The sequence below is a fragment of the Cyanistes caeruleus genome, chromosome 26 (genome assembly GCF_971803275.1).
Source record: "Cyanistes caeruleus chromosome 26, bCyaCae1.hap1.1, whole genome shotgun sequence".
Lineage (NCBI taxonomy): Eukaryota > Metazoa > Chordata > Aves > Passeriformes > Paridae > Cyanistes > Cyanistes caeruleus.
The window spans coordinates 149,585-169,828 of record NC_141726.1 but is presented as its reverse complement, the minus strand read 5'-3'; the positions used below and the strand labels follow the sequence as shown (position 1 = coordinate 169,828).

General features: G+C 48.2%; 1 protein-coding gene across 48 annotated transcripts in view; it reads right to left on the bottom strand.

The window, feature by feature from the left end:
* Positions 1-20,244, bottom strand: part of EPB41 (erythrocyte membrane protein band 4.1) — a 90,564-nt gene that overhangs the window by 63,346 nt on the left and 6,974 nt on the right. For 26 of the 48 annotated variants that reach the window (XM_023941052.2, XM_023941051.2, XM_023941042.2 and 23 more), the window contains exon 1: positions 18,145-19,356. The exons of 8 other annotated variants lie outside the window; for them this stretch is intronic. The gene's annotated coding sequence lies outside the window, so the exon portion shown is untranslated. Of the gene's footprint in view, positions 1-8,494; positions 8,633-18,144; positions 19,547-20,244 lie in introns of those variants that run through there. 14 more of the 48 variants (XM_086863738.1, XM_086863722.1, XM_086863728.1 and 11 more) reach the window with 5 other exon arrangements.

Genomic DNA, 20,244 nt, shown 5'->3' with positions numbered 1-20,244 from the left:
TTTCAAAGTCCAGGCAGGATGTGGTACCTCTGTACAGCAAAACCAGGGCTGAGCAGTTTTAGTATCTGCTCCTACCACAGACATGATTTACAACTGTTTATGCTGAGAAATCATGAGAAACTATTAATGTATAACCGCTTCCCCCAGCAGCATCAGCCCAGAAAACACAGCCAGCCCTCCAACCAGGCTAGCACCTCACTAAGACACCAATGAGCTCCTTGCACACCTTCCACACTCCTGAACCTGTGTGTGATGCAGCTGCGGGCACAGAGCGCTGGCACCTCTCCTTCATTTGTGTCTGCAGAGAACCTTATCACTGGCACAGATGCAGCTGTGCATCTATCTCAAAAGAAGGAGAAAAAAGTTTAATTCCACTGTATTTGCATATGCTGTGTATAATATAATGTATTTGCATTCCCCGATTGCCAGCCTTTGCAGTGATTAGCACCATGCAGATCAAACCCACCAGTGCAATAATCAAGCAATGCTCACGCTGGAGAGTCCAGCTCAATTATAAAAAGAAATAAACCTGCAAGAAAATCATCACAGTTAAATACGAAATTTCTCTGTAATTGCAAGCCTCCTTGTTTTGTGAATTCATCCCTAATGTCCACTATCTACTCCCATTCCTGCCTCCAGAGGCACGCAGGCAAGTAACACTAACAGATACAGTTTCCCCGAGCACTCCCTCTTGATTCATCATGCAGCTCGAACTCTTTTTTTAATAAACCACGTCTTTGCAAAAGGACTATTGCCATACATCATCATCAGGGTAGATGAAGAGAGTCAATCATAATTTTTAAATAAACCAAGAGTAACAGCTGCAAAACATGAAGCCACTAACACTGTTCATGCCACTGCTGGCTTCCCCATTGGCATCTGATGGGTGTTTGCCAGTGGAAGACCACCTAAACCAAGAAGAGGAATGTTTTCTGCATTGGTACCCCAAAACTGAGGGGATGGCAGACACTCAAAACACTGTGCTTCAGAACAAAACAAAAAAAAAAAAACTTGCTTCAGTGTGTAAACAGGATAAAACATTATTTTTTGAGACAAACATGCTTGAACACCATGAGTCCCTTGGGTTTTCATTATCAAGGGGATGAAGCATCCCAAACCTCACTGAAGAGATGGGCAGGAATGGGGTCCTGCACTGGGATGGGAACAACAGCTGCTCTGACCTCATCTACCAACCCTAGCTTTATTCCACCATTTCCTGGAGGAGTCAAAGAAAGAGACGAGACAGGTGGGAGCAAACAAACTGCCACTGACACCTATAAACAAAGGAAACGTTTTTTTGAAGGCAGCATCTAGGTAGACCTGCTGGAAATAACACATGCAGCAGTTACAAAAACAAGAAAAATCCCCTCCAGAAGTCTGAAGAAACTATGGCACTCACTAGAAGCAGTATCAGAGGAATTCAGCACATGGCCATTTTCCCCCACTATCACCAGCATACCCTTCCCATGTTGGTGCAGTTGTTCCCACTGCAGGTAAACGCCCTTCTCCAGGGCCATCCTGACAATTTTTCAGAAAACCCTGAAGAATGAAGCCAGCTCATCTGTGTGAATCAGCAAACTCACATGTCTGCAAGACCCCTTTTCCATCATGCCTCAATACCTGCACATGAAAATCCATGGAAATGCAATATATATGTACCCTACATTCTTCCCCTTCCAAAACAGTTTCTTCTTCTAATTGTTGCCCCTCTTCGAGAAATTGTGGGGGTCCTTAAACCCTTTTGACTAAAAATACATATAAATAGCTAAAAACTTGCATTTTCTCTGCACCTGAACTCTTCCCCAGGCCCCAAAAGCTTCCAGCTTTTCCTCGATGAAAGTTATTCCCGCAGCTGGACCAGGCAGCCCACATTGAGTTTATCACGTTGCTACTTCATGTGCGCATTCACCAAGACTCTCACGAGCTTCTCACCACACACACTCAACTTTCAAGTTGGCAGTTGGAGATAAAAAAGCAGCAATATCAGCATCAGCCACCGGCACCAATCCCAGGAGGAATGGAGGCTCATGTGAGCAGTGCTGGTGCTTCCCAGGAGGAAGAACGGAGGGACACCAGGGAAGTGCTTGGTACTCATCCCACCTGGTTTCTCCCTGCTTAAATTGTAATACATGCTATAAGGTTCCTAAAAAGGGTGTTTTCTTGCATGGAATGGGACCCCTTCCTCCTACAAGCTATAGGGGTCTGCCTCCTGTCTGTGTAAGGGTATGTTTACATGATAAATGGCCTTTACTGCCTCTATACACTTACACACATTCATACAGGATGATAGTTAAGTGATTTCTTTTGACTTGAGACCAACAACCACCCCCACAACTTAAACACACAATTTCCATCTTGCCTGTCAATTCACTGCCAACCAACAGTTGTAAACCAGGTATTTAGGCCAGAAAACTTTGGCCTAATGCTGGATTTCAAGATTTTTCAGAGCAAATGAGCAGCTGAGTTTTCATGGTACATGAAGGACAGAAGGACTGCTTTGTACCAGGAGGATGACAGCTCACCACTGCTCTTCTCCAAGTGGCTGTGTCCCTGGAGGGTCCCATTGGCTTGTGTCTGATGTACATGTCAAGGTGACACTGCTTAGGATATGTGTCTTTGCCAACAGGACTATAACCCTACACACACAGAATCCAGTAAAGGACACACCAGCAGTTTTTGCTTGGGGATTTAAGGAAGTTTTTTGTCAATCTGCAAAATGTCACCCTGAGGTGCCTCTGCACCAACTAAAATTAGCATTTTCCCATAAAGCCCCAGGGCATCCTGCTCTTCTGTGGCCCCCATGTTAAGAGGGGAAATCAGGGATATACATTTAGGTAAGATACCAGGAGAAGATTTCTTCACCCAGAGGGTGGTCGGGCACTGACCAGACTCCCCTGGGAATGGTCAGAGCGCCGAGGCTGCCGGAGTTCCAGGAGTGTTTGGACAATGGACAACCCTCTCAAGGACGCACAGGGTAGGATTGTTGGGGTATCCTGTGCAGGGCCAGGAGCTGGACATGATGATCCTTGTGGGTCCTGTCAAATTCAGGAGAGTTTGACACTGGTTATAGGACCCTCTTATCCACTGGTTCAGGAACTGGAAGGCAGCATGCAAGGCAGGGCTGCAGGAGGAAAAATATTTGCTGCCTAGGGCAGCTGAAGCTGGACCTGAAAGATTTTTATCCTTCCATGAACCAGCCCCTGGGCAATGACAAACAACTCCTAAAACTCCCCAGGAATGGTTACCAACTGCACGTTTCTCATTTTCCAAGTGCCTGTATCAAGGCACTGCAGGCAGCTCACAGAGGCAGAAACTGGGGCTGGACTATAAGATGTTCCATCATGCTCCATGTCAATGGGATAAAACCAAACCACCCTTCAAGCTGTCCTGGAGCATCCAGACCATCTCGTGAGTGAATTGCGAAGACCAGCTCATGCCTTTGATTCATTTGTACACAGGCATTGCAGATGAATTTGGGTGGGAATTATTAATCCTGTCTTTGGAGCAGAGTTTGAATAGCAGGGAATAAATACAGCCTGGAGCCCTGGACAGAGGGATGGGACTGTCCCCACTTACACCCTGCTTGCTCTCATATTCAGTGATACACAGGCCCTAGGGAAAAGTCCATATGGAATCATGCTCCAAGGCCACACCAGCACAGGAAGGAGAGAAGATGCTGTGGGACCAGCAGCAGCACATGCCATCTTCCATCTCTAAGGGTCTGGCTCTGCAATTCTACTATAAAGCCGCATGAGCAGCTTAGTTATTTATTTAACTAAAAGCTTTTAATTATCTCTCTCACACACACATTCTGTGGGGTGGGGAAGGAGTGGAATAATCAGCCTACAACCAGTGACCGGAGGGTTCAAAGGAATTGTGGTTTTCATAGAAATAGCTAACTATCCCAATTCTTCTTCCACTGCTTTCAAAGTGTACTCCTATCCCCAGGCTCCAGCCACGGCGTGCTTTGCTGTGGTTACATCTCAGGCTGAGCTGATCCCTGTAAGAACAACTCAATTTTGACAGAGCAAAGAATCCTCCACAGGTCTGGGCTCCAGGTTTCCTGAGGCAGCCAGAGGGTTATTCCATGGTGTGACCCTGTCTGAAAGCGATGGCACTCACCTTCACCAACAGATGGACTGGGCTGCTCCCCAAAAATACCCATGTGGGACAGAAGCAGCCAACACCGTGGCCATGGCCACACAACCAGGCAGGCATGGAGCTCTCCCACTGCCTGCAATAAGAAACGCTCCCCTGAACCGCTCATCTTCCTACATCTTTTATGCCGAGTTGAGATCAGGAGATACAAAATTCTCAGTCCCTTCCAAAAGCACCAGAGTTCGAGTGCTGTGAGACTTTATAAATTATAAATTACAAAGCACTGCTGTCGACATTTGCTTCCAAGCACAGCAGCAAAAGCAAGCTGGGATGGGAATTTGCTTAAAAATCCCGAATCAAAAATGCAGCAAGGTCCAGAGCAGCATGCCCTGGAAGAGTACAGTTGCTTGAACACAACCCCCAAGCCCACACAATTTCCCTCTCCATGAAACTGCTTCATTTAAAAAAAGCAAAAACAAAAAGAAAACAGAGAGAAAGAAAGATTTAGTCCATCTACACAATCTACATGGACAAATTAAAAACACTGGCTTTTAATACATGATGTGAGTGGCATTACACAAGCAAAAATTCACATAAACAGAAAACAAGTGTAAACAACTGACTGAACGTAAAGAAACTAATAATATTAATCTGGATTAAGTACAAGCCATAAACATTCCTACCTAATCCATCCAATGGACAAAGATAAATCCCTGCTACACTGCATCCTACAGCTCTTTGCAATTTAAGTACTGATCAAAACAGTAGTAGATAAGACATATAAAGGGAAATCTTTATGCATCGTTGCCCGCTTAATCTACACAAGATTACAGCAAAGGACAAGTACCAAGAAAGCAGAATAATCACTGAGAAAGATCCCCAGGCCCAGAATGCAATTTCTACTCCTGATGAAAAGCTTTATATTGAACTTCCCCAGAAAAATACATGAAGCAACAAACACAGCTCCAAGCCTAAACAACCTGAGTATCTTCTGCTTCCTAATGCTCTAAGAAAATTGCACAGAAGTTAGAGGGAAGCCAATAGATCTGCAGTGAAGTTTAAAAGTACAAAATAAGGTTTATGATAGGAAATTATTTGCATCCATAGGGCTGCTACAGAGACCCTCACACTGTCCTAATAAAGCCCTTAGATTCATCAGTTTATTCCCAGGAATGTAAAAGCAGCTCCAGCAAGTTCAGACACCAACCCAGTGTGGCACACCAGTACAGCTCAGCTCTACCTCCCCCCTGCAGCCCCATCCACACCGGCCTCCATCCACAGAGGGGTAGGAAGCTCCCACTAGGAGCAGGGACCCCTGGCCTGGGGAGAGCCCAGAGCTTTCCCACCCAGCACAGACACAAGATCTCTGAGCACCACTAATTTCTAGGGCTTTTTCCAAGAAATTGGTGAAATACAGCAGTAAGAGGCTGAAGAAAAATCCACCTGGCAGTGACACGGGTATTGTCACAGTCCCCTCAAATGAAGAGGCTCCCAGCACAAACCCCTCATTTGGGGACACAAGGAAAGACATTTGAAGAGAAACTCCTAGTCAGATGCTGTGGAAACTTAGCCAACACTTCCACTGAACATCTAAGGATGAAGAGCCTGAGGTTCACCTGCTGACACCAAAAATCCAAGATTCCTTTGAGATGCCAAATAACTGCTGGTAAAAACCTAGTACAGAGTCACTGCCTTCCATCAGAAACCCTTCTGTACACACAACTTATCCCAGCACATTATATGCCATATACACATCATCATCATCATCCACCTATCAATGTATCAAAGCACATGGAGCATCCCAACATCCCTGCATACCCCAGCAGAGCTGCACTTTAATCTCTGATGAATGAATTTGTGGAGGTGGTTGCTCACTAGATAAGCTCACCAGCCTATGTCCCATCCATTCAAATATCTGCTCAACAAGCAGTAAACAGGACAGTAGGAAAGATGCTGTTTTACCAATTTCCAAAAATCAAATGCTATCGAATGAAAAAACACCATGGATGCTCATGCAGATCACACAGGCACTTGGCAGGGAGGTACTGGAGCCAGGAGCTGTAGGTTTGGAGCATCACTGCCTGAAGCACTTACAGGCTTTAGAAACATAAAATGTTTGGAAACAGGCCGAGAGGAGTCCTTATTCCTCAGGATTGCTGCTTTCCCATGAAAAGCTTTGCTTCTGGTAAGATTATTTGTTTGAACTTGCAATTGTGAGATCAGATGAAAACACAGGCAATTCCTGTTCTCATCATCTAAACTGATACAGGAAAATAATGAATGTGTTTATAATAGGAAAAAAAAAAACATCCTTCTCTCTGTTTCATAAGGTTCTAATTGAGTTTTCAAAGTAAGGAGCACACACTATGTTTATCCTGATATTTACCTTCCCCAGCAGATTATGTTTGTCCATGGGAATCCTAGAAAATCCTCACCTTCTTTATTAAGGCCTTGACAGGAGAGATATGCAAAGGACCTCACTGCCTTTTAAATCCCTCCCAATACTCAAAATTGCCCCACAAGTGCAACTGAAGATGCAAGATGATGCAAAATGTAAACATCAAGAGTATCAGCATCACTGACATGCAACACACAGCCCCTTAACAACCATCACAATGCTACAGGAAAACCTTCAATTCATTAAATATGGCTGGACCAACCATTAAAAAAGAAGAACAACCTACTTTGGATCTCCACAAAGCAACCTTTGAAGCAAAGGGAGCAGATCCTGGGGAAGCGACACACAAGTTAGATAATTGTGAAAGGAATTGCTCTCCACAGCACCACAGCAGTACCAGCAGCCAGGGCAGGCACTCCACATCCCTCATCCAGACCCAACATACTCTGCCCCACGAGACCTTACAGGGATCATTTTTACATATCTCAGCTGTGAATAAGAATCACTAATCCAAAGACCCTCCCTCCAGATCTAACAAACTAAGACAAGCAAAATCCAGTGTGTTTGAAAAGCCTTCAAATCCTGAGTGGAAAGAGCAAGGTAAGACAGAAATGGAATTTATGGTACTGTTCAAAAGCAAGATTTTCATGGAATAGTTTGAATTGGAAGAGACCTGTTTTGCTTTGCTTCTCCGGTATCTTCATTAAATTAACACACAGAATTAAAACTGAAGCAGCATAGCACCTACCCCAGAATTTGGACAATCTCAAAGAAATTTTCTCTTTACCACCAAACATGCAATTCTTGAATTACCATTTACAAAGCCACAGTGGGAAGAGCTGTCAGACCCTGTCCAAAACCAGCTTCCCCAAACCAGTGCACAAAGGGTGAACAAGTTCCTTTTCCCCAAAAAACAAGGAAGTGAGGACTTGGGACACTTGCAGCTGCAGCACTCAGAGGTGGACAAGGTGGATTTTAGTTAATCCCAGACCTTCTGGAACAATTTTCATTATAAACGATGCCTCACTGGAGATAGGAAACAACAAATACGCCTCGGTGGAAAATCCGGTAAGAGCATCACCTCCCAGTGGGCCAAGGTGTTTTCCTGAGCTACAATTCAGGGGAATGCAGGATGCACGGACAGGAAAGAGCCCTTGCCTGACTGATGCCAGACCACAACATCCACATTTGTCCCACGGGTGGGTGAGCAGGCATCGGCCTGTGGAGCACTTCCCCAAGAGCCATTCCCCGCCATGTCTCCTTTCTCCTGCTCCTCCTCCTGCACAAAGGGCTCCGGGCAGAGCTGGGGATCCCAGGGCAGCCCGTCCCGGCCAAAGGGGACCCTGGATGCCAGCTCTGAGCTGCGTGTCCCCAGCCCGCTATCCCCACCTCTCACCTCCTGCAGGATCTGTCTCGGGGTGAGCCTCGGCCCTTGGACTGTCATCACTCCATGTCACACACAGCCCCACGGAGCGCTCACACACACACACTGTGCACACGCAGCTGCACCGGAGCCGGTCAGTGCAAATACACGCTGTGCACACACACGCACAGTACACATACACACGGTGCACACACAAACACCGCTCCCGCTCGCCTCGTGTGCACAGACACACGGTGCACACACACGCACGGCTTGCACACGCCCTGCGCATGCATGCAGCGCTCACACGCAGAACTCACAGCAGTCACACCACACAGCCCCGACACAAACCACACACGCGGGGTGCTTGTGCACACCACGCGTGCACACCCTTTACACGCACAGGCACACCGACCGCACACGCTGGCCGTGCAGCTGCACCTTGCGCAGATGAGCACACGCACTCTCGCACAGAGCACAGCCACACACGCGCACACACACGTGCCCACCCACGGGGACCGCGAGCACGCAGCGATCCGAGCCGATCCGCGGACACAGCCACACGGACACGGACCCGCCGCGCCAAGGCCGCGCGCACTCCCCCGCGCCGCGCACACGCTCCCGCGCGCGCTTACCCGGCCGCCCCCGCGCGCAGCGCCCGCCGGCCTCACAGCGGGCCCCGCAGAGCCCCGGCTGAGGTGCGGCACCCGGGGCCGCGCCGTGCCCAGCAGCCGCTCGCTCTCCGCTCCGCTCCCCTCCGCGCCACTGCCGCCCGCGGCTCTGCCCCCCCGACCCCGCCTCCTCCCCCCACAACACTGTAGTAAGTTCTCATTGGCCGAGGGCGAGGGGCGGGACGCCAGCGCCGCCTCGCCATTGGCTGCGGGGAACCCGCGGCCGGCGGCGCGGGCGGGGGAGCGGGCGCCCCCTCCTGGCTCCCCCCGTGCCGTTCCCTCCCGTTTCCCTCCCGCGGGCGGCCCGGAGGCAGCGGCCGGAGCGCCTTCCTGAGCCCGCCGCAACACCCCGCAGCGAGAGGCTGAAATAGCGGAATTACCGCCTGCTCTTGCCAGCACCGCGCCCCTCCCCGCTAAGGTGATGGTGGCGGGGGGGCGATAATTTGGCGCCGCACGGCCGCGGTAGAAGGGGCAGGAAGGGTCCTGCCCGCCGGTACCGCGGGCGGCAGCACCGCTCCCCCTCCCTCCGTGACCTAGATTTTAAATACCGTTCGCTGCCTCCCAGAGAAAGTCGTGGCTCAGCTCTGAAGGGAAACACGGGGTGAAGAAGCAAGGAGGAGTGTATGAAGAAAAGCAGGGGGGGCGTTGGGGTTTTCTTTTTACTGTTACTATATTCTTCATCTTTTTAATCACAAGGCCATTCGTAATCAAACTGGTACTGCCTCAGTCTGTGGCAAGCCAAAAAAGCGATAATTGAGGTGGCGAGCGTTTGGTCAACAAGAAACCCCTCCAGGAGCCCACCCTGCCCCTGCTCTGGAATCCTGCACCTCCAGCATGGACTGGATTTTCCTCGCTTACAGCCAAACTAGAATCGGTTATTTTTGTCAAGCAGAGCTGCCCATCTCTCCCTGCTATGTACATCAGAGCAAAACACAATGCCCAGTGCCTCTTGAGCACTTCCAAAGGCTCCAGCAAGGCTGCTGCCAGCCCGCCCAGCTCAGGAGCCAAATCCCCCTTATATATTTGCAAAGTTCCAAACTACACCTGACACCAAGGCATCTCTGTTTGTCTCCCAAAGGGAATTGAAGTCTCAGGCACATTATTCTGCTTGGTTTAAGAGCAACCACCCCGCTTCTTCATCAGCGGGTAACAGCCGAGGCTGATGCACACCCTGGCTGGGACGGGTCCCATCACCATGCTGAGCCCTCGCTGGTACTGACCTAGCATGCCCTTAGGGCATTTGTGCTGTATGGAGGCTAAAAATACCCAGAGTCTTAGAAAAATTAACCTGTTTCTCACAACTATTTACCCCTTCTCCCTTATGCATCTATGATGCTCAGTTCTGCCAAGAACAGGCAGCTCCCCTTTCTCAGTGTTGAGACCACTTGCATAAAACTCCTTAGTAAGAGGGAAGACAGATATTTTTGCCTTAAATCTGAACTACTTGGTGGTTTCCTTGGACTTAGATAAGCACATCTGATCAAAAAAAGACAGGCTGGGAAAGGTCTGGCGGCTCTACATTAGGGACAGGTAGCTCCTTTGAAACATGCCCTGCAGCTCTGGCTTCAGTGCCCAGATTTTAAATTAATAATTTAATACATTTTAATAGCCCAGGCAGTGCATGGAGTGTGCTGACCCACCACAACTGCTGCCTTTGCTACTGCTCACCCACGGGTGGGCTTAAAACACTGACAGAAGAGAAATACCAGTCCAACAGGCTTTGAGGAAAAAAACATGGAGCAAAGAAATCACAATTTTTGGCTGGCAACAGCTTCTTGAAACTAAAAAAAAAACAAGCAAACAAACCCACACTGCTCCATTGTACACCACACACAGCAGATTACGTGGAGGAGAGACCCAGGCAACAAAAACTTCACATCAAAGCAGTGATTTAACACTACACAGCGCATCATCCACTGCACTCAGATCACCAGATGATCCCCAACTCCATCTGCCAGCAGCTAAGAACAGAGAGCAGCAGCTCCTGCATTTTGTATTCCCAGGTGAAGTATTTAGCCACAGGGAGCACTAGTGCAAGCTGCCGACGTGCTGTGCAGGAGGGCAAAGATTGCTGTCACCCCTTCAGAACCCAAATGACTGAGAGCTTAACTGGCTTCAAGGCTAAAGGAGGAGAAACTAAAAAGTTGAGTTTTCAGATACAAAACAAAACACTTGGTCTATGCTATGAGAACCTGAAAAATGTTCTTCTGGGGCAAGGGGACCTGAGCCTATGCCAAAGCAATTTTTAATAGGGAGCAGAAAATATGTGGGAAAAAAGAAAAAAAAGAAACCCAAAACTACCACTCTTGTGCACGTGGAAATGCACCCATCACCACCACACTTCAGCTGGAAGTCACTGGCTTAGCTTCTAACTTTTTCCTTTTTACACAGCCCTGAACTGACCTCTGAAATCCCATAGGAAGTAATGGAAATTTCTTAAATTCTTCACTATAAGAACACTTTTCCCTGTGTCAAGCCTGGATTGCAACTACTTAAAGAACTCTCCCAGTTACAGCTGGTTTAAGTCGTGTTATGGGGGTCATTTAGAGACTAAGAATTATTTTAATAAGTCAGGATTTCTTGGTATTCGCCTGCTGGATATGGGAATAAGGACAGGAATTATATTCATTTTAGGCATGTGTTTGGGATCTCTATGGTTGATCCTCACAAGGTGAAAGGCCACTGGGAGCCAGTACAAACCAACTGGGTCATGGAGGACAATGCCAAACCCTGCCCTCTGCCTGGGTAACGTGCAGGCAGCTCAGCAGGACACTGCAGCATCCTAGGAACATCCAGACAGCAGATTAAATCCAGCTCAAGTTCTCCGCAGAACAGATCTTTGTAAGGTGATCCAGCATTATGCAGGCCCCATAGGATACACTCCTGGTAGGATCTGTTGTAAAACTGGGCTCCCAGTTTACACCAGTGCTGGGGAACACTGCCCAGAGCATGACTGGCACAACAATAAAGGGCAGAGAGCTCTTCTCTTTGCCCTGAGGAGCTTCTCCAGTGAGGAATTCCCAATCTAAACAAAGCACTGTGCATCACACTGGTGCTGTGCTCCCTCCCCCAAAGCAAGCAGGATTTAAAGTGAAATGCTCAGGATTACACCAAGTTCTGGGAAAACAAAATAATTAAGCTGGTCAGATGAATCCTTTATCCATCCTGCTCTAAATGAGCTGTATTAGGCACATGTATGTGAACACACAACAGCACTCTGTTTCTGTGCCACACTCACACACTTTGCTAACAAGTGACAGCCTCCATTGCAGCAGCCATTTCACAAGAGCAAACAAGGTGGGAGGAGAGCAGGTGGCTCAGTTTGGCCAGCTCCTGGCCCTCTGCCCTTGGCTTCTCTTCCAGCTTTGCTGTCACTATCAGCAGTGCTGATTTGGCCATGAGCAGAAGACAAGAATGAGGAGGAAAGGAAACTTCCCTTTGACTTCTCAAGCTTTATGTTCCTGTAAAATGGTGATCTAGAATTAATATATTCCAGGTAAATGATTCACCTGGAAGGAAAGGATGCTTCAAATAACACTGCATTTCTCCCCTGCCCACCCCTCTCTCCAGCATAGAATTCACTGCTGAAAAAGCCTCTGACAGGCTGAACTGCGAACTCAATGAATTTTCACTAAAGTCTAGAACACTCTGCACTGCTTTCCTACAACTCATGCTGTGCATCTGGAACATCCACATTCATCTAGTTCTGTATAAACTATTTAACCAGCAATTAAATCTAGTCCGGCCCATCGTAACACTCCCCAAAACTAACCACTGATTCACTGCTGAGATAGTTATTAAAGAGCCAAGGAGCACCCTTATAGCTAAAGAGACTGATTTAGGTATTGGAATCACATGTGGCATCAGGGCAGTCCACCTCCAATTTTGCTAAAGTAGACAAGCTCCAAGTAGAAAGAGGAATAAAACAGAAGAGGAGCTTTAGTTCTCTCCAGGATTTGTGCCAGTGCAGGAAAGAACAGCTCCTGGAGAGTCAGCTTTGTTTAGACTTAGGGCTTAGAGTCAGTGCATAAAGTACATTTCTGCCAAGATTCACCATTGAAGATTAGAGGTCATTTGCAGCCTGCAAGATGGAGTGTGAATGGTTCTGCATTGACAGAGGAATACTTTTCCTCTCAAGTATGAGTAGGAAGTATTAAACACATGAGTGGCTGTACTGAAAGGATCTAGAAAGAGTTTAGCAAATTCTGGAGAACAGATTACAGGTGATGCTGTGAATACAAGCAGTGCAGACTCTGGAAAAGGCTGAGTCAGTGTGGCAGGAGCGTGATCTCCAGAAACAAGCCAAGACACTGCCCGAACCACGGAAAGAACCATCACAGGAGCTTCAGGCTGTCCCACAGCACACTCACCTCCATCACCTCGAGAGCTCACCCTCCTTCCAAGCATCTACCAGGATTTCATTTCCCAGCAGTCTCAGTAAAAAACCAAAACCAGAGGAGTGTGCTCACAGACAGCACTTGACTGCCTACCCCTCTTTAAGGTAATGCTGCTGGGAACTCCTATGCTTGGGCAGCAGAAAGAAGTTCAAGTCCTTACGTCAGCCTCCTAAGCCAAACAGGACCAGCCAGCCCAGCAGGAGAAGCAGCTGTCCCTTCAGCAGGGGACAAGCTCAGCTATGGAGTCTTTCTTGAAATGCACCCAAAAACAACAGTGAGTGCCACCTAGAGACCAGACCTCCAGCCGGGAGGCAGCCAAGCTGCACTACAAACAAAAATGTCAGGAGCTGATATACTCCTTGCATGGATGAGGAGTCAAACTGTAGCCAAGGGAGGCTCTGGCTTCTTCAAATAACACCAGATAGGTGTGTTTTCTGCTGCAGCTTCTCCCCAGAAAGGCATCAATTCAATGAAAGAGATTTGACTCCATACTGTTATGCTCTTGTTGGACAAAGAGCACCCCTTGGCTTCGAAATGCTTAGAGCTCTTTGGCTTGGGGAAGGACAGTTTCAAGATGAGGATTTATTTAGGACTAGTGTGTACCTAGCAGCAAGTTTGAGGCAGATACTTGGCCAAGAGAGTTCAGGTCTGCACTAACATATCTCATGTAATCCAAAGGCCAGGCAGCAAATTCACACAAGCCATGAACCCAGCCCAGCACTAGCCAACAGACAGCAATTTGTGATTGAGGGCTAGACCTCCGCATCAGTGAGGGACACCTGGCAAAACCTAACACTTATTTAAATTAAACTTTATTTGTGGAGAACAAATACAACTTCTAGCCATTACTTTTTCACAAGTAAGAGCCAAAGCTCTGCACCACCTTGTTCAGCGCTGCATCCCCTGCCTGACACATCCTTGGACCTCACAGGGCTTGCTCTGAACTACATAACTGGATCAGATTTGCCACTCTGAGTCCTGCCTAGGGATGTTCCCAAAACCTAAGAGAGCATAGCCAAAGTCTGCCCAGAGGCATTTCTGCAGGTGCACAATGATTAACTGGTGCACATTTCTATATCACAAATTAAAAAGACCTCAGCTTGCTTGAAATGCAGTATATTAACCTCTGAAACTGGCAGCCATGGATACCAGCTTCAAAAAGGTTAATATCCATACGACAGGATCCCAGAGGATAGCATCCCGCTGCTGCCAGATTTTCTGGAGCTCAAAATAAGGTATTTTGAGGCGTTTTTAAGGTAGTAACGTTTCATGCTTATTTTATTAAGGCAACCCAAAGTAGTTCACATTTATAGACAGAATCCAAGAAACTGACGAGGGCGAGGGGGATAAGGTTGCCAAGGAAAGCTGTAGGCATGGATGGAGAGACAGGGAGTACACTGCCATTGTCACAGTTAATTGTCAAGAGTCTGAAAAGGTTTGTTACTAAAATAAATAACAACTCTGTCAGTTCAGGACATTCTGCAGGTCCACTGAGGCCGCACAGTAACAGTGCACACAGTAAATCTCTGGAGCAGGAGATGCAACAGCAGCTTGCATTTGCCAGTCTCACCCTGCACTCACTGCAGGCTGCGTCAGAAAAGCTAATAATAATTACGCTGCCATCTTTTATTTCTAATTATTTGTCTCCACAGCAGGGTTTCTCCAACCATCAAGCAAAAGGGAAGCAAGTCTCAAAGGCCTAACTGTTTTGAAGTGGGCTCACAGCTGCCAGGCATGAATGGCTCTCCAAGAACAGTAGCAACTGCTCTGCACAGCCCGTGGAGCTGAGAGGGAAAGCATCTCTGTTTAGGCTGGTTTTCAACGTCGGTTTTTAGGTCAACTAAAACAGCTTTTCTTATGCAACAGAAAGCTCACTTGCTTTGGAGTTTTTGCTTTCATTTAATTAGATGGTAATTCAGAGGGCAGCGCTGCTATTCTGAACGCCACAATGGGAACTGTTTTCACTGCTTTACAAAGCAACAAAGTGAAAACACTGAGCTAAGCTGGCCCTAGAACTTGACACCACGTAGGAGACTGATGGTCTCCTCTGACAGGGTGGGACAAGTGAAAGAGATACCCTGCTGCCACATTCCCATAGAAATCATGGAATCATTTAGGTCGGAAAAGCCCTTCAGGACCAAAGAGTCTAACCATTAACCCACCAATGTCAAGCCCATCACTAACCCATGCCCCTAAGTCACACATCTACATGGATTTTAAACGGTGACTCCATCACTGCCCTGGGCAGCCTGTGCCAGTGCTTGATGACCTTTTCCATTAAGTTTTTCCCTATTATCCAACTTAAACCTCCCCTGGCACAGCTTGAGGCCATTTCCTCTCATCCAGCCCCTTGTTCCCTGACCTCCCTCCCCAGCTGTCCCCTCCTGTCAGGGAGCTGTGCAGAATCAGAAGGTCCCCCCTGAGCCTCCCTTTCTCGAGGGTGAGTTGCCCCAGCTCCCCCAGTTGCTCCTACTGCTCCAGCCCCTTCTCCAGCTCTGTTCCTTTCCCTGGACACGCTCCAGCCTCTCAATGTCTTACTTGTTGTGAGGGACCCAAAACTGATCCCAAGATTTGAGGTTTGACCAATACAGGGGGACTGCCCTGGTCCTGCTGGCCACACTAATGCACTTACAGGCCACATGTCATTTGGCTTCTTGCCTACCCAGGATCATGTTCAGGCACTGTCAACCAACAGGAGAGGTTAAAGAAGAAAATCTCACTAAAAGGTGCTGAAAACCTCATTTGTTCTTCCTCTTTGGGTTATGTGTAAACAAGGACTAAGGGGAGACCAAAATTCCCAACACAACAAGCTGTTCAAGGGCTCCGCAAAGCAGTGCCCTTCCCCAGGTCACCTGTGAATCCTGGGATAGAAAGAAACAACATATATTGATAAAGATAATAGCACATGGCTTCCAGCATCACAAGTGCCACCGTATGGAAACACAGATCCCAAACGCAGCCCACGAACTCCGCGCTTACCGACAGAGACACAGCCCTAAACAATTTTTCAGCAATGACCTCACCTTGGATTTCTTGACAGGCTTTAAATAATGGCAACATATGTGAATATCACCTAGAAGGTCAAGAGCAAAACCCTCAACAGAGGCTCCTCTTGCATTTTCAGCATTTTTCCCTTACAGTTTCTGTCCCGCAGCTGCTCCCAGCTTCCCTCCATGGAAGCTGCTGGTGTGTTCGTTTCAGGACTGATGCCCAACACTTACCAGGTTAGGAGAGGAGATTATCTTACTAAAACTCCTATGCATTTTATGTTTACATAGGAGATAAGCTACGGTTAAAAATGGAGAGGCAATCCGAGCCTGCTGTTTTCTGTGCTGGGTGAGGGTCAGGGCTGTCCCTGAGCCAGTGAAATTGTACCACACCCCCTTTATCTTTGCTATCCCTAACAAAGTACCCCATGGCTTTCCTGTTTGCTGACAAAGACTGACACCAATTATTCAGCAAGCAGCAAATTTCATGTCATATCAGGATCAAAACCTCCAAAGCCTGTAACAAGCAGGATCACCAAAATAAAGTTATCTTCCCTCTGTTCAATACATAGAAGCAAACAGGAAAAAGTAACATGGAGACTGCTCTGGGGAGAGCAAACCAGGGATTGTCCAGGTTATCAGTGTTTCCCAAGGGAAAAAATCACCCTTGAGGAGAGACTTGTCATAAAGAGCCAGATAGGTGACTGTCCTGAGGATCTGCTCAAGCACTGAGCAGGAAGACTCTGGTGAAAGACCTGCTCCAGGCTACCCTGGCACAGCTGCAGCTGCTGTGCTGGTACAGCTTTGCCTCTCACTAACCCATTCCAACCATCATGCAAGTGAGCACTTGCACACTGCTCCACATCCAAACTCACAGGAGCTTCCTGCTGTACCTTCCACATGGAGGAGTTTTATTCTGCATTCAAATGGCTGCTGGGTATTTGGTGGGGCTGGAGCTCAGCACCTCTGACCAAGGCAGGTTTTATAGTTAATTAATGATCCTGCTTTTGGAGATTTGGTAGCAAAGCTCATTCAGATCAGGAGGCAGCTGCTCATCTTCCAAATATAGTACTCATTTAGGAGTAAGAACAACAGGTTTATGCTTGGATTTGATTCATCTCTCCTGCCCCGCCATGAGGCATTGTATAATTATGTCAAGTTTAAGAGTAAAGCAATCTGTTCCCATCACCTTCCTCTGCTTTCCCTTCAAGTCTTTCATCAATGACTGGCAGCACATGGAATACTCAGGTGTGGAGAAGAGCTGCTTTAAATGTGCTCAGCCCTTTCCCTTTCTGGGAGAGGAGAGGGTGCTACTAGGGAAGGGGAGTGATGGAGAGGAGAAGGGAAAGCTTAGCAGGAGGATAGCTTGATTTAAAAAAAGAAAAAAAAAAGTAAATTTAAACTTACTAAAGTTTCCAGAGAACACAACCTCAATGCAAAGGCTCCACTGCATCCAGAGAAACAGCTTCACCAAGCAGATCCCTTCCTTCCCTCCACCCTAAGAGCACACCTTGTCCTCAGAGGCTTTAATATACAAACACCACCTCACAGCCAAGCTCATGGCACACACCAAGCCTCTGCAGGGAAACATCAGAATCCACCCCATCAGGGCAATTTTTCCCCCACGCAAAGCAGGCTCTCCATGAACACAAATTTAAAACATCGGTGCCTGATGCTCTTCTCCAAGCCCAACACGCATTTCCTCTCCTCTCCTGCCAGAACAGCCTCAGGCTCCTCTCCGTGCCCTGCAAAGCCCCAACACCCACGGTTTGCAAAGGGCAAGGTGGCCCAGTGCCATCAGAGAGCCCCTTGCACAACCACAGCACTGACTTGCCACCAACAGATGTCAGGAGACGTCCTGGGGAGAACAAGAAGAATAGTTTTCCATTCACAAAAATATTTTCCTTTCCATTTGCTCACTTGCTAGCACTTGAGTGTGTTTTTATCCCCAGGTCAGTGCTCCACAGCCTAGGCTGGTAGGAAAAACTTCTACTGGAGGCTTCTTCATATTATAAAACACAGCAATTTCCAGGCCAACTAACTGCTTTTCAATATCCAAAATCATCACACACACACACACAATGAATCATGCTGTTTGACAACAACCAATGCTCCAGAATTTAAGACAGAATAAACAGGCCACTTCATTATTTAAATAGGTCCGATCATTAAGTCAGAGCAACTTGTTTCAACCATTTCCACCCACTGATGTAACAAAGCAGGTACTTACCCAGAGATGAGACCGCCAGCCCAGCCACACAGGTGAGACACCAAAATCCATCGTGGGGCAGTAGATAGAAGAGAAAGAAGAGACACTGGTTAAAAAGCAGTTCCAGATAGACAGGAAAACCCAGGCACCCACCAGAAAAACCCCTCGAGCCCCAAAGCCGAGTGCTCACACTTGTGCCCAAGTGAACAAGGCAACAGAGCCTTGTCAGTATCTGACTCCTCCAGAAGCGAAGGTGGAACCGGACGTTCACGGTCAGCCACTTCTCAGAAATGTAAACACCAAGTGGGGAAGGAGAAAAAAACAACCAAAAACATCAGCTCGGCATTATCTAACGCTGATAATAGAGTGAGCAGTGAGGCAGACACCGCATGCCTGCCAGCTCCGGTGCCAGGGCACAGCCGGGGCTGCAGGAGCCGCTGCGGGCTGGCCCCTGCAGCTCTGCGCCCATCCAGCTCCTCCGCACTCCCACAACTGCTCCTGCGAACTTCTGCAGGGCCGGACACAGCCCAGCGCCGCCGGGCCCGGCTCCACAGGGCTCCTACTGAGCCCTCTAGCGGGCTTCAAAAACTCCACAAAACACCAAGAGCCTTAATTTAATTAACACTCGGCCAGAGGCCTCTAAACCCTAATCCTCTCAACAAAAGGATCATTAACTAAATGAAGAGATTCAAGAGAGCAACGGTGCTCCCAGCCGCGGCAAGGCTGGCTGTGTGCTCCGCTGGGCACACACCCCAAATTCAGCCCATACAACAGCCCCACTGAGGCTACAGGGACCAGTCAAGCACTCACAGCACAAGTGGGGCGTGATGCCAGACTAAACCGTCACCCTGCCAGGCCAGAGAATCACAGAATCACGGAATGGTTTGTGTTGGAAGGGACCTTAAAGCCCATCTCATTCCAACCCACTGCCACAGGCAGGGACACCTTCCACTAGACCAGGTGGAGAGATGGGCACAAGCCCATACCCATCCTTTGGGATGCACCTTGATGCCAACAATCCCAGTGCCATCATCTCCATCAGGACTGAAAACACAAACTACTGAACCAGGAGAGGAGCTGGAGCACCATTTGGTTTTTTTAAGTGTTATTATCCAGCCTGGATGCAAGCAGAGACCAGCTCTCCTTTCAAGCAGCAGCCTCAGTCCCTCAGCAGAAGGCTGGGAAAACACCTCCACCCTGCCAGCATGAACAGCACGAAGGGCTCTCCTTACCAAGGAGTTAGGGTGGACCTTGGCAGAATTCACAGCACACAGGGTGCAGTCATAAAAAAGCCTTCACAGTCAAAGGTTCCCGGCCCACATACCTCACCCCAACGTGACAGGGATCGAGATCTTGTTCTTTGCCGGTGGCTCTCTTGCAAAGTCACCTCCAGCTTCAGAGCCACACAGAGGATGCAGAGCAGCTGTGAGGAGCACATCCGTTAGACAGCTCATTAGTGTGGTGAACAGGAACAGCTGAGCTTAATTACAGGGCAGGAATCACTCCCTCTGGGTTTGGATACCATCAGCAGGGCCACGCTGCCCCACAGGACAGGCATCCCTCAAAAGTGCCCATAGCTAATGTCACCTCTGCCCATGTGGAATGGGATCCCAGCTGGGGCTGTAATGGTCTGCAGAGCCTCGGGCTCCAAATGTGAGAAAACAAAATGAGGAAGAATTCAGATGCTGCTTGCAGAAAAATCTTCTCTGCCAGCAGCAGCCTGCACAGGTCTGGAGATGCTAGTGCAGCTCACCTATAGGCACTGGTCCCCTAATTTTGGTGCTGTGTGTGAGCACCCCAGTCTCCAAAGCAGCTTTTGAGGCTCAAATTGAGCAATTCACCAGGACAGAGACAGCAGTGGTTGCTGGTGGGGTACACCCCAGAGGCTGCCACAGCCTGGGCAGGGTTTTTGGGATGGCCAGGAGATGCTTTAGTGTACTATCTCTCCTCAGACCAACACAGCCTTCCCTGGAACCTCAGCCCTCTAGGATGCCAGCCAAACTGATCACAGACCCTTCATGTTTGGGACTGAATGCTGGACAGCATTTGTAGAAGTTTCCATTTTCAGTCTTTGCCCCTGTCTCCTCCCTGCATCTCCTCAGGATGTGCCTTCAGGATAGA